Source organism: Phaethon aethereus, assembly GCF_964289735.1.
Source record: "Phaethon aethereus genome assembly, chromosome: Z".
NCBI lineage: Eukaryota > Metazoa > Chordata > Aves > Phaethontiformes > Phaethontidae > Phaethon > Phaethon aethereus.
In genome coordinates, this window is record NC_138577.1 from 65,681,538 (window position 1) to 65,697,100 (window position 15,563).

Below are 15,563 nucleotides of genomic sequence, written 5' to 3' on the forward strand. Positions count from 1 at the left end.
CAAGACAACAGAGAAGTATTATGGCAGTTTACAGACTGGCATTTTAGCCAGTTAGGACTGAGAATGTAGAGTCCGTGGGAATGATGTACACCTGAGTTGTTTTTTTTTTTTATGAAGTTTACTACTGAGGTGTAAGAAAATCCTTTGTACCATAGATGATTAGCTTCTGGTGATATAGTTTGCAAGAACCCATTACTCCCAATTTCTTGAATGGATCTGAAGTAGTCCCAATCCCTCAAACTTCAATGTAATTAATAAATAATAAACCTCTGAGCTTATAGGTGTTACAGTAACTCATTTAGAAGGTCATAAAGAATAATTTTTTTGAACCAAGACATTAGAATATTAAAAGATGAGTATGTCAGTAGTTGCAGACCAGCCCCAGTAGATGGAACAGTAGATAAAGAACTTTTCTTCTGGATCAGAGCAAAGGTCTGTCAGTTCTAGTGTCCAGCCTCCAGCTGGAGCAAGGAATTCGATGCAAAGGGTCTAGCATGTCAGCAGTCGGCTATATTCTAACAGTTGTGTTTAATATTCTGTGGCAGACTTGTTTGTTCTCTGTGAGTTCATCTAATCTCTTCTAGAACTCATTTATCCTTCACAACATCCTGTAGCAATGGGACCTACTATTTAATTAAATATTAAGCGAAATAATATATTTCTGTTTGTATACTCCAGACCTGCTATCTTCTAATGTTGTATGCCCCTCCTGCTTCTTGAATGTGAGAAATAGTAATTGTGCTGTACTCTTCATGCTTTGCTGCCTTTCAGCCACAGAACAGTTGTGAAATGGTTTCCTACTTGTGGAGATTCTTCATTTTACTGAGTGCACAAATGTTCTTTTTCCCTGACATACAAGAACCTTTTTTGGGAACAGATGTTTAAATCTGTATACACAAGCTTTGTCTACAAAACTTGTAATATTTGTACAGGGGCCTTTTTTCTTTATTTTTCTTTTTTTCTGGACTACTTAATGTAATCTGGACAAAAAAAGACATACTTTTTGTCAAACAGGCCATTCTTCTGAAAGCAGAACCCAGCAAGCAAGTTTTTGCGAACAGTTTATGTATAATACTGTTGACATAATATTTGCAGTCCGGATGATCTCATTGAATGTGTTAATGCAGTTTTGTATATATCTTATATAGGTGTGTTTTAAGTTTACCTGGAACACTTCAATTGTTTCCTTCAGAAAATAGTCTTTAGATGTTAGTGATATCCCAGCTCTTTTATTCTTTTGTCTTTTTCTCAACATTCCTAGTCATCACTGCTATTTCAGGAGTGTTTGACTATTCTTAAAGCTGGTTCCAGTCTTACACCAGTAACTCTGATTGTTTCTTGTTCTTAGCCTTTTATTTTGTCCTTTCTTTCCCCACGTCAAAATGGTCAGCAACTTTTTGTCATCTATAATTTCTTCAGAAATCAAAAATAATTTCCACTTGCTAGTGGATGCAAGCAGATACTTCACCTGCTACTTCCTGTGTTACTACTTCACCCAAGACATCAAGGACAATATCTTGTGATATTAGCCAAAAGTTGTTGATTACAAGTGGCAAGACCCATTATAATTGAATTCGATAGATTGGGCTTTGCTTTACCCATAAGAACTCACTTTAGCCTATTGGCATTGTAACAGCATATCCAATAGGGTGTGAGAAAAATCATTAGCTGGATTGAGGGATATAGGCATCCTTAATCCTAGGTTTTGTTCCAAGCAGGACAACTACTGAAGATTTTGCCATTCTTAGACAATGCCAAGTGCATTTTAGGCTAGCTGTGACGAGCAGCTTGCTGTTACAATTCGGCGTATCGCTGTGTGTCACAGCACTCCTCCCGGCTTCTTAAGTCTGTTACTCACCTGTGCCTGCCTGTATTCCGGTGCTCCATTTTCACTATGATTTTCTCTGCTCTCTTGTCATCTCCTGTACACAGCAGTCCTGTCAAGTTACATCTCAGTGCTTCCACTATTTTCTTTTGATTGTGTTGTGCTTTCCAGACTGATTTGGTACTCAGGGTTGTTTTGACACCAAACCAGTTAGTTGGACCTTGTTCCCTGAATTTGTTGCTGGCTCGATTCAAACTCTGAACAGTGAAGTTGCTGAGCCATAGTTAGTGTTCACTGCAGTCTTTACTTTCCTTTTAGTTTCAAGTGAAAAACAGAGGTATTATGAGGAAAAACATGCAAATGTGAAATGAGAGTAAACAGATGCATTGACCACTGACTTAAAGCACTTGAACATTTTGTACGTTTAAAATTTAATTATTGCTTCTTCAAAAGAAATGTTAGGAAAGATCTCAAGACTCTGCAAGTTGTTGTAATGCAAGTGTCATTTTTCCAGAGTAAGGAAACTGGAAGATGCTCATTTGCATTCTCTGAAGTAGAAGAGTCAAAGTTATTTGTTGGCATATTTGAACTCTGATGATGAGCTGTATTGAAGGAGTTTAACATTGTTTAAAGATCACCAATATATAAGTAGTTTCCGTTTCTGACTGTTGACATCAGCAGATGCTTCCTGAGCATGGTATGTTAGCATATTAGTCTTTTCAGCCTATCACCAGTTGTAAAACTTGTGCCTCTTAGGAATTAATTGTTTGATTAAAAATTGTCTTTTAAAAAAAATATTTTACCTTTTTAGAGATGAGGAATCCAATCACTGCCTTGATGTCAGTGCAAGGAGTCTGCTTTACTTTCTCAATGGATTTGCAGTATGTGTTAACAGGAGAATAAAATGCTGTCATTAAATGTCCTAGTAACTTTTCTTTTTGTGAAGTAGTGATAAACTGAGGAAAGAGTAAGGACAGAATAACTAGCATCTTTCTATGCTGGCTGTTACATGTTCCCCAGAAGGATTGAGTGAGCTCTCTGATGCTCTGTTGCACATTTTCTTTGCCTGTTAGTGGCAGTCTTTGGGAGATACCTTTTTCTCTACTGATGTGTGTACTTCTACTTTGTAAAACATCGGCGAAGTAGAGGTACATACTATTGCCCTGACTCTGCAGTGTGTTAGAAGGACTGATGTGCTGGCTCTGTGACTGTTAAAAGAGTATGCCAGTGTTAAAGGTCATACCCCTGAAAGATCGGACCACCTTGCTGATTGGCAGTTACCTGAAATCATGCATAGAATAAATCAGAATAAGGTCGAATAAAAATAATGTATTTGTAGAATCCTCACTCAGTTGCTATGTTTGAAAAGTCTTGGAAATAAAAAGAAACTTGCCAACTTAAATGAGGTCCAGAGAATTCCTTCATCCTGTGTTAGCCTATAGCCAAGTTGCTAGTTGCCTTACAGCTACGTAGCTGAAGATCTAACACTGTCTCTTCAGTTGCCCAACGATGGTCTCAGAATAAGATGTGAATTTAGCAACTCATCCCATCCATTAGCACCCCAGGATCTCCTTGAGGGTTATTCAGATTCACATCTCAAAAGGGTTTTGTAAGCTTAGCTGACTAAATAAGTGGTTATCATAGAATCACAGAATCACTAAGGTTGGAAAGGACCTTCAAGATCATCAAGTCCAACCATTAATCCAGCGCCACCGTGTCCCCTAAACCATGTCCTGAAACACCACTTCCACACGTTTTTTGAACGGCGACTCCACCACCTCCCTGGGCAGCCTGTTCCAATGCCTGACCACCCTCTCAGTGAAGAAATTTTTCCTAATATCCAATCTAAACCTCCCCTGGCGCAACTTGAGGCCATTTCCTCTTGTCCTATCACAGGTTACTTGGGAGAAGAGACCAGTGCCCTCGTCGCCACAGCCCACTTTCAGGTAGCTGTAGAGAGCAATAAGGTCTACCCTCAGCCTCCTCCAGCGGCCAGTTCCCTCAGCCGCTCCTCATAAGCCTCGTCCTCCAGACCCCTCACCAGCTTTGTTGCCCTTCTCTGGACACGCTCCAGCACCTCAGCATCCTTCTTGTAGTGAGGGGCCCAAAACTGAACACAGCATTCAAGGTGCGGCCTCACCAGTGCCGAGTACAGGGGCACAATCACTTCCCTACTCCTGCTGGCCACACTGTTTCTTATACAGGCCAGGATGCTGTTGGCCTTCTTGGCCACCTGGGCACACTGCCAGCTCATGTTGAGCTGGCTGTCAACCAGCACCCCCAGGTCCCTTTCTGCCGGGCAGCTCTCCAACCACTCCTCCCCAAGCCTGTAGCATTGCAAGGGGTTGTTGTGACCCAAGTGCAAGACCCTGCACTTGGCCTTATTAAACCTCATACAGTTGGCCTCTGCCCATCGATCCAGCCTGTCCAGATCCCTCTGCAGAGCCCTCCTACCCTCCAGCAGATCAACACTCCCACGCAACTTTGCGGCATCTACAAACTTACTGAGGGAGCACTCGATCCCCTCATCCAGATCATCAATAAAGATATTGAACAAGACCGGCCCCAGAACCGAGCCCTGGGGAACACCGCTTGTGACCGGCTGCCAGCCGGATTTAACGCCATTCACCACAAGTCTCTGGGCTCGGCCATCCAGCCAGTTCCTCACCCAGCAAAGAGTAAACCCATCCAAGCCACGAGCCGCCAGTTTCTGCAGGAGAATGCTGTGGGAGACACTGTCAAAGGCTTTACTAAAGTCCAGGTAGACAACATCCACAGCCTTTCCCTCATCCACTAGGTGGGTCACCTGGTCATAGAAGGAGATCAGGTTGGTCAAGCAGGACCTGCCTTTCATGGAGCCATGCTGGCTGGGCCTGATCCCTTGATTGTCCTGCACATGCCCTGTGAGCACTCTCAAGATGAAATGTTATGTTTTGCTGACTGCATTTGGAAAGAAGTGCTTTCAACCTGAAATGAGAGAACAACCAAGAGTTTCTTTGCTGTTCACCAGACTGAAGACAGCATGTGTGTTTGCTCTTTGTCTGGGACTCGCTCTGCAAGAGGCTTCCTGGTTGGTTGGCCAAATCCCCCTGATCCCTTGGTTGTCCTGCAGATGCCCTGTGAGCACTCTCAAGACAAACCGCTCCATGATCTTCCCCGGTACAGAGGTCAGGCTGACAGGCCTGTAGTTCCCAGGATCCTCCTTCTGGCCTTTCTTGTAAATGGGCGTCACATTGGCAAGCCTCCAGTCTTCTGGGACCTCCCCTGTTAACCAGGACTGCTGATAAATGATGGAGAGTGGCTTGGCAAGCTCCTCCGCCAGCTCTCTCAGTACTCTTGGGTGTATACTCCTCTCTTGAAACCAGTGATTCTCCCTATTCCTTTGGAAATGTTAGCATCTCTTTGGCATGGCTGAACTGAAAAGTCATCAGCTGGTGTAAACAACGTGTCCCTTCCTGTCAAGTGGGCAAAGTTTAAAGCCCTGGTAAATGTGTTCTCAGAGTGTGTCAGGTTACATTTTCTATTGAATGTAAGATTTGATCATGCAGGGTCGTGCAGCTGGTGGTTGTTCACATTTGAGATCAACCTTTATACTTGCCCATTACTTTGGGTTGATGAAAGGGTGAGGGGTGGCTGCCCAATTCTCTTTGAAGAATCCCATTTCAACAAAATCAAAATAAACTTAAGCTATTTCAGCAGTGCTTGCAGCAGTGCTTAATTGAGATGGTTTATTCATGGTGCTAGAATAAACAGCATCTGTACAGAAATCCCTGCAGCTCCCTTCATATTGATGGCTGAGGATGACATCCTGCTGGTGCATGTGGAAAGGGCAGAAATACTTGATGCCTTTTTTTTGCTTCAGTCTTCATAGGCAAAGTCTGCCTTCCATTTTCTGTATGTACCAGCATCCCTTCTGAAAAAGAGGACCTGCCAGCAATGAGGGAGTAGTGGGTTAGAAAGACTTTAGAGCACAGTGCTCTGAAGTCACCTTATAACCATGGGACTGTACAGGACTTGCACACAAATGCTGTCCAGTGCAATACCATTGCTGTAAAAAAGCATTGTGATCGAGGAGGTCCCTGACAACTGGATTGAGGCTGTTGTGCCCTTTTTTCAAAAAGGTGAAGCGGAGGATCCAGGGAACTAGTGGTTGATCAAACCTATCTCAGTCTCTGAAACAATCATGGAGCATGTGCTTTTGGAATCCATCTCCATCACACAACGGGCAAGATGATGAAGAACCAGCAGAGACACATGAGGGCAAATCATGCTTGACCAAGCTCGTTGCCTTCTAGGATAAAATGACTTGTTAGGTGGACAAAGGAAGAGCCATGAATTTAATGATTAAATTTAATGATTTAATTAAATTTAATGATTTAAATTCAGTGCAAGTATAACAATATGTATTTACTTAATAGTCTATTATTAAACACTGCAAATTGCTACTGTTAAAGTCAACAGGAATGCTGTCAGTTAAGATTTTGCAAATTTTGGTGCTTGTTTATTGCATTGTATGTGCCATGCACCTTTTTTACTGAGCTGCCTTATGGGTGATACTAGATTTACAGCACAGAGGTGTGAATTACTTTTTTAGTAATCCAGTATAATAGGCATTACAGAGATGAATTTAGTCACGTTCTAATTCTGCCTAATGCATTATTATTTTGTTAAATATGCCATAGCAAAGAAGCTTAATAAATAGATGCAGCAATGTTGAATAATGCTACTGGCATTTGAGAGATTTGCAGTGAGGTGTAGAAGAATTAGACTGCCAAAAGAGTTGAAAGTATTTCAACTGAATGTCTGATAGGGAAAATTATTCTAAAATTGGTGGGTGCCACAACACATTTGACTGTTTTACGGGTTCTTGCCTTTTATACCTGGAGGTTTCGTTCTCATGTATCACCATCATATTATGTCACCTGCTACAGCTATAGATCTTCCTTCTTTTTACAATAGCTTCTACAGCCTAACTATTTTATAACCATTTGGTAACACAATTTGTGTTTGAGCAAAGACCCTCTTCCTAGGGTACAAGGCACTTAGTCTGGGAATGGTGAGAGGTCCAAGAAACGCTGTTAAGAGAAACCATAAAAGCGTGTAGCCAGCTGAGAAAGAGACACAAAGTGCTGTTGTCTTTAGGGAAAAGGTAGTGTCTAGAAATGTATTTGTGGAGCAAGACTGCTACTTAGGCTTGGAGACAGTAAGAATCTCAAAATGGTAAAAGAAACAGCCTGGGATGTATCTTTTCAGGAGCTGGTTACTTACTGCAATTAAATATCACTTCTTAGGAAGGAAAATGCCTGAGGTGGTGTAAAGAACCTGTGCAGTCAGAAGTAAGAAAGATTGTCAGTGCTCAGGAAGAGGATGGACCCCAGGAGAGTGGTACTTGGCACAGGAGACGATGTCTTCTCTAGTGATGCTGTCCCCTTTGCAGCATCTCCAACAGTAATTAATGAAAAGATCAGAGCAGATACCTGAATACTGGAGCAGGAGATAGAACAAAAATACTTCTTGGAAGAGAGGAACGCAAAGCCTGTTTTTACACAGGAGGAATGGGAGGCAGTGAAGTAAAGAGCAGTGAAGCAAGGATCTGATTGCTGAAAGCCCATAGTGGATAGAGACAGGCATCCACACATTCCTCCTTTCCCCTGCCTAGCAGTAGGATCATTGTGTCCATGCTGTAGAAGCCCTCTTTTTCTCTACAGCAAGGTGATTGCAAGATCTTGCCTTTATGCCTTACATAGTTCCTATGGGCAATTCTCCCTAGAACAGTCCAAAAGCGGCCCCCGATGGATAATGTTAAACATGGAGGATATCATATGCATGATAACATGCAAGTTGCAAGATGTCTCCAGGCCTTCCTTAGGGGACCACACAGCAATGATTTCCTCATACACAGAGGACTCAAAACTCGAATTCAGCCTCTCTGAGAGGCTCTGATTATATATATTCTATATATAAATTGGGATTTGTGTCTGTGTGTTGTAATTGCCAATGTCAAGATCTTAAAGGGCAACAGAAAGAAATTATGTATAGTGGGCAAATACGAAGATACTGTCAAAGCATGTAGTTGATAAAATTATGTGGAAAATGTACCAATGTTTTCCCAACAGAAACCTATTAGTGAGATGTACTGAATGTTTCTAAGGGTTGTCAAGACCTGAACAGATTTGTCTTTACAAAATAGAAGGTTAAGGTAAGATCTGTTTTTTCATGAAAATGTCTCTTTCTGTGAGCTTGGAAAATTTGTTAACCTACTATGTAAGTATTTGATTAATCTGCTTTGTAAAGAAAGAAAATGCTGAAATTATCAAAATGAAAAAAAAAATCAGATAAATACTAGAGGTAAAACAATGAAGTAAACTTTAATCCTAAGGGATAACAATACTGGAAACAGTATATGCTAATGTAAGTTTGACCATGTTTAGGTTCTATGCTCCACACATATGAAAATTTTTCTTAAGTGAGCCTAGTGCCTGGCAATTAACGAATAAATCTTGGTTATAGCATATATATATAAAACAGACTATTTTGACATGACTGAGGAGGTGCTGTTCTTCTGGCACATGCCATTTCCTTTTGTGCTGAAAGGAGAGGCTTTGAAAAAGCTTGTAGATTTTTTCAAGCAGAACCATAGCACAGTTCAGATAGTCATTCCTCAGCTTATATATCATCTTGATGTGTTGGAGGAGGAAATCCTGGAGCCCCAGATTATTACAGATGTTACCAGTAATCTTAAGGTAACCCGCCTTTGTCACCCCAATTCCACTTAAGTCTCTGGACTAAGAAATACAGATGGAGCTCTAGAATTAGCACAAGTTGGCCCTGTAGGTTGATATGCAACTTAAACATGGACCATGAACTCCTTGAAATGCCTGGTCAGACTAGACAGAAACATAATGCCATGACTGTTGCATCAGACAAAAATAGTTCAGATAAAATTAATCTGACCTCATTTGACTTAATCTAGCAAGAGCTGTGGGCTGGTCCCTAGGAGTGGAGTGTTGATGCTAATGCTGATGGTGGAGAAGGAGCCAAACCCAAACTGTGGTGGTAGAATATTCTTACCATCTCAGTGTGTTCCATCAGCAAGATGGGTGGTTACAACAGCACCTCCGAAGTACAGCTTTATACACTATTCCAGATTTGTTCTTCTGATTTAAATACTCTTTTAAATACTGGTTACAGTCCTAAAAGAGATGCTATAGTCTAGGTAACAGTTAAGCTGTATTAGCTCTCTGCTTTTAATAACTGACAGACCTAAGTGAGCTGTCAATTAAAATGACGAATTCCTGTTGATTAGAGATCTCTACAGTGAATCTCTAGCCACTGACAAGAAACAGGCTTCTATGCAATAAGACAGTCTGCTGTAATAACAGGAAATTTATTTTTTTATAATAAGCCATAAATTAACTTTCTACTGTCTTTCCACAATAAAATAGCATGTTATTTTGGAAAGGGATTGGGGTAGAAGCTTTAAATAAGAGAGACTTCTGCAAAGCTTATGAAGACAATATTGCTAAATAAAGTCCTTGAATCTTAATTAATCATGATTGAGGACTACTTTCAGAAAAGCTAAGTAACTGTTTTATGTGCATTGGAGAATATTAAATGAAATAATCCATTGCCTTTAAGTAGTAATGGACAACTGACAGTTTTGAATGATGTTCCAGTCTCTATTCTGTTGAAATGTGTCTAGATGACCACAGGCTTTTTGCCTCTCATAAATAGTAACATAACTAGGTATTGGAAGTAACATATATAGAGCAACAGACAAATGAAAATGGATTTTAAATCTAGTAAAATATAAAAACTCTGTGCTTAAGAGAATTGTATAATTTTCCTCCTTTTTTTTCCAATCAGCTTTTACTTTTTTCCCCAAACTCAAGATCTTCTTCTCAGCTATAACTATCATCATCCCCAAACCAGAAAAGCAAAAGTTTACTAGCATTAATTGATGACCTTTCCAATTGTTTCTGCCAATCCTCTCTCAATTTCTGTGAAATTGTTCTTGCAGTATTCACCCCACTGCTTCCATGTATCATCTACAGAAATTTTAAGAGCAGGGCATAAAACATTTTGGACACATCTGGTAAATTCAGCATTTTCTCATCTATATTCCATATTTCTAAACAAGATTCTCTCTTTGCGCTGCTTGGTTTTGCTTTTCTCCCTCAACTAAAAGGGAGGGTGTCTTACTAAAATGACAGGATTGTTCCTCAGATCGTACTAATATAAAGGAAAAATCTTATGTCTTCCATTAATCTCTTTAATTTCCACTGCAAGATTCAAACTGTAACAGTTATCCTTTGTTACAGTCTGCTTCTGTTCCTGTTAAAAGACTAACTAGAAAGGCAAGTGCTTCTTTTCCCATTGTTATTTTGATAGTAACCACATTATGAAGAGCTAATTCTCAATCTAAGCAGCACCCACTCATTTTATAATGTTGGTAATAATTTCCACCTGCTCAATGGGAGATCCTTTCATCCAAAGACTTAAAGCACTTGACTTTGATAAATTTAACTTGACAGAAACGCATGAATAACTGAGTTGTTATCAGAACTGTGTGACATTGAGGGAAATGGACCATGTAGCATAGTACCATGTAGAAATATCTGTATGTTGTCATGCAGGAGTGTTACCTAGAGTTTGGGTTCCCAGTTGTGACTTCAAGGCCTAAATAGTTTGGTGCTATCTTGCTATGTCTTGCTTTTTTCATCATGCAGTCTTGATACATGCGTTGTTGCTGAAAGTCCTCTAACAAGTCAGCAGAACAACTAGAAGTAGTACAGAGGAATTCCAACCCTTGGCTCCTTGTCCTACCACTCAGTATTAGTCCTCTCTGTGGAAAGCTGGGAGTGGAGGAAGAGAAGTGATGAAAATCAAGCTTTCTGCATTCATGGTAAGCTGGACAAGAGCAAACCCCATCTTTTAGTTTCCATGTTGTGACCTATGGTTTTGAGATCTGACCAGTTGTGTTTGTGAAGATTGCTGCTCAAGCATTTTACCTAGGCGTTCGTAATAACCTGTCTTCTCCATCTCTGGCAAAAGCCTTCAGTGCTCACCTGTGCTCAACTCCCAACAGCACTTTTAGGTTTATAAGGAAAATAGAGTGATATGTCACTGTTATGCAAAATGAGTTACCCACCCAGTCAAATGCTTACAGCCTTACTCTACTTCAACTCAAACCAGTTTCTTTCTAGCAAGAATAAAAGAATACTAAATAGTCAAGTCTGGCTCCTAGTGAGACTCACTCCTACTGAGTAATAGTGGATAGATAGTAACCTCTGGATTTGATTCTGCCCAAAAATGCAATGAATGAGGAATTACTCTGTGAATTCAAATCACTTCAGTCGTGTGAGTCATCGTGTTGTCATGTGAGTCCTGACAAATCTAGTCATAATGTTGTTAAAAGCTGTCCCCTCTCTTTCTCCTTTTCCCCTATGAAGACTACTATCTGGATAGCCGAAGTGATGGTAAAGAATGTGTCCCTGTCACTCAGCCATTTCTTTATATATGATGAAAGGAAGTTTACATTTAAACGAGGGGGAGAAAGAGCTGAAGCTGAGGTGCAGCTGTGCATTTACTTCTCTTCCTGTGCTGTGGGGCCCTGCCTATTTGCTTTAGAGCCCACAAGTCATATCCCTGAAGTTCATATAATGAAGGGCTGTAAATATACACGGAGAAGCAACAAAAAGATGAGAAGATACGCTTTTGTCATATGCCTGACTTTTTAGTGTGCTTGGTTTTCAGGATATTCATTATCTGTGGATCTAGTAGTGTGATGCATTGCTGAAGTGGCCTAACATTTCCCCTAAGTTTCTGAGTTTAGTTGCATATAACTTCAATCATACTTGTACCACATAGCATCAGAAACCCCATGTCAGACTTCTTTGCAACTTTTAGGCCATAGTGAGGTACCATACGGAGTTCTAAACTTGGTGGGCTTCAGAATAGATACATAAGCAATTAGTAACAAACTAATTAGCTGTGCAAATGCCTTACTCCAAGTCAAACCCATCAGTCTTGGAAGTGCCCACACAACTGGAGATTTTCTTGGCCAAAGTTTTTCTGTGTTGTGATGAACTGAAAAGTTATTTAGGAAAATAACCTACGGGAAAAATCACTTCAGTAAGATCATATTTTTATCTGACTTGGTGTTTAAGTTTTGCTTTATGCTCAGATAACAAATCTGAAACTTTTATGTAACAATAATAATAGCTCTGTTAGGTCTGACCAAAGTAGCCAAAAGCAGGTGCCACGGAAAAGTGAAACACATATCTGATACTTTCTCTGAAATACTTTCTCGGGCTTTAGCAATTTGAAATTAATGGATTATCTGAGGCCTGTTCTGGAATATTGAACAGTGGATTTGTCTTTCATAAATCTGCCTGGCCTTTTTTGAATCCGTCTACATTTTTGGCATCTGCAGTATCCCATGTCATCCCATCCCCACAGCTTACCTGCTCACAGCTAGCTCCTCTTTCTCGCCTTCAGGCTGGCTGCTTGCTAAATTTATCTTATTCCCGTTAGTTCTTTCACTGAAAAAAGCAGCAAACAACTAATCCTTATCCATCCTGGGTTGTGTATCATCGTGTGTATGTGTGTCCCCCCAGGCCTTGATTTTCTAGGTCTTTTAGTTTGGGTAAAATTTAAAAGGAAACAGTTGCAAAGATGACCTTGTAATGGGAAGGAAAAACTTCTGCCTAAGCAATGTAGATATACGTGTGCATAAACACTGAGCAGTGTAGGCACACTTATTTAGAACACAAAAAATAATTTTTATATGACTTCATGTTTTGAATGCTTCAATAAACAACCATGAAGGCTGACTTTTTCTTGAGTTGTAGGCAGCTTGGGATAACTCTAAACATCAGAGAGTAAGTCACTGGCTGCATCATCCTCTTAGTCAGCTGGCAGTGCATTAATCTGGGAAGAAAACACAGGCAAACATTTTGGAATGCCTATTCTGATTTTTAAGTGTATCTTAAAAAAAATGTTCACAAAGCAGCAAATGAGAGGCAAACTGCAGGCGACAAACTTAAATTGTTGTTTTCAGATACTTCATGAACTAGCAAGTACTGCTTCTGGAACAAAGTTAAAAAAGCTCATTTAGAATGTATGAGCCTTTGTCAGCTTGTCAAACTCCAGAATCTCCATTTCGTTTCATTGCAGGGGAGACCATTTCACAATAACATTGGTTTTCCTTGGAAGTTTTATAGTAAACAATACTTTGGATGAGATCCTGACCCAAAAGGACAGGTCTTCAGGTTCTGCAGACCCTCTGAAAGAGGGAGACTGTGCTTTTGCAGGTTCTTTGCAGTGTGTGGAGCCATTAGCAGTAATGGTGGACAGCTCCATTTGGCATGTCATGATCAAAGCACCCTTTCTCTCCTTCTGTAGAAGAGCTAGCTGGCAGCTGATGAAGCATGTTTGGTGATAGACTGTTATCTTGGAGCACCCATGTTGCAAAGTATGACCTGGTGTTTTAACACTTAAACAGGTAGAAAAATCACTGAGAATATAAATAGTTTATTGTGTTCCGTCTTTTGCATACAAGTTTAAATGATTTTATTATTTAATGGGATCACTTGCAGTATTTGAGAACCCACTAACTTCTCTGGGACTGTGTACAAACTTTAAAAAGAATATTCAATGTTAATGTTCAAGTGCTGTAAAGTGAATGCTGGATATTGATAAATTATATGTGACATTTATTATGCTAGATTATTGCGCTGACCCAGAGCTAATGGAAATTACAGAGTATGGCCTGTATTTGTTCCCATTAAAGGTACTTGTTCTCAGTACCACTTCACACTGCTCTTGTCTGATCTTTTTAGCTGTTTTATCAGCAGCTTGAGCTGCCTGAAGTCTTTCTAATTCCCATGATCAGTTCCACTCCTGTAAGGACAAATACACTAGTCAGGGATCACAAGAAGGAGCAAAGATGAAAGAAGGTAAAAACTTGCAGTTAAGACTGTCTTTGTGGAAAAGCAGAATTTTCTTGTGTTGCATGCAGAACTGGAACAGAAAGTTTTAAGTTCTGTTCTCAGATCTGTCACCATCTCTCAGTGTCTATAAATAAATCAGTAATGTATTCTTGAGTTCCTTCATCAGTGAAGCAATGCTCAGTGTTTTACTGTTACCAGGAGTTAAAGGGAATTTAAAAAAAATGAGCAAAACAAAGTGGCAGACTAGTAGGGAACATCCTGCTCAACATGCAAGTAATATTTTGGCACCTAAAGGTTGTGGCCTGCTCTGTGCCAGAGTATCATATTGTGCTTGTACATGTCTTGTTAGAACAGTTTCATTTAGCTCTCACAAAATCTTTCCAGCAGTTGGCCTCCCATAACTGTCAGAATGATTGAGTAATTTGGATGCCTTCCAAGGCTCCTTCTTTTCCCAGTAACCTAGATTGTTTCAGATTGAGTGTGTTGTGGAGAAAAACATTTGCCAGGAATTTCTGTTACAGGAACTGGTGGACACATCACTGGACCTAACAAACATATGGTTTGCTAAAAAATTATATTGGCTGCTCTTGATCATAGGTGTCAAATTTAGGCATATTAAGATTCCTGAACAATTATAATGTTTGGCCTTTTGTATTGTGGACAGTGAAATAATCTTCTGACGGCAGGTGGTTAAAAGACTGCCATCCCATGCATGTGGGCAGAACATGAAAGAACATAGAAATTCTACACAGACGTAACAAGGCAGTGGTGGTGGCTGGCCCCATCTAGTGAATGGGGGAGTGAGAGGTGTGGAGGGTGTTGTCATAGGCTCTGAGGGGACTCAGAGGCACAAACAAGTAACTTTTCTGTCTGATGACTTGAACAAGAGGAGTTACATAAACAAACGAACAGTCTGGGAGGGAAATTATTTCTATCATCAGCACCATTCTGAGTAGGGCTACATGGCATGTAGTGTTGTTGAAAGAAGGTATCTACAAGTAGGACTGGTGTGAAACTGCTTTGATCAGTAGAAATCAGGTGTTAAAAATCACATCCGGTTCCTAAGCCATCTGCTAAAATTACTTTCCATAAGCTCCCCTCCTTCTTGACACAGAAGGTGGCAGGTAGCTCTCCTGCCTCTCCATCTGCTCTGAAGGTCCTAGGCCTTACAGTAATTGCTTGCTGTTACCCTACCCATTTCCCCTTTACGTCTGGAACCTCTGATAATTAAGTCAGATTCTTGTTGAATATTTGCCGACAGCACTGGATCACTGTGCAGGTTCCCCATCCTTAGTACATCCAATCCAGGACAGCCTCAGGGGCAAAAGTCACTTCGGTGGAGATGTGGTCAGTCTGTTCAGGACCAATTTCTTAGTTTTAAAAAAGTCCAGACATTCTTCCACTGTTGTAAGCATCATCATGCTTTAAAAATTATATTTTTATGGCACTTTATAGCTATGTGAAGGAATCGGATTACCTTGCAAAAGCTAATGACTTCACCGTTGCTGAGATACTGTCTGAGAAAGAAAAGGAAAATCTGATATAAGATGTAGTGGAGCTGGAGGTCAGGCATCATCTGTGATACCGAATGCAAAAAACCTATTCACTCGTGCAGCTGTTGTTAAAAAGTGACTTATTAATAATAATGGCAGAAGGAAGTCTGTAGTGCTTGAACAAGAAAATGTGGTCTCTTTAGTAGCGCACTTTGTGCTTGGATACCTAATCCAAGACCCATCAGTCAATAGGAGATTGCCATTCATTTCAGTAGGAGGTGGCAGAGGGAG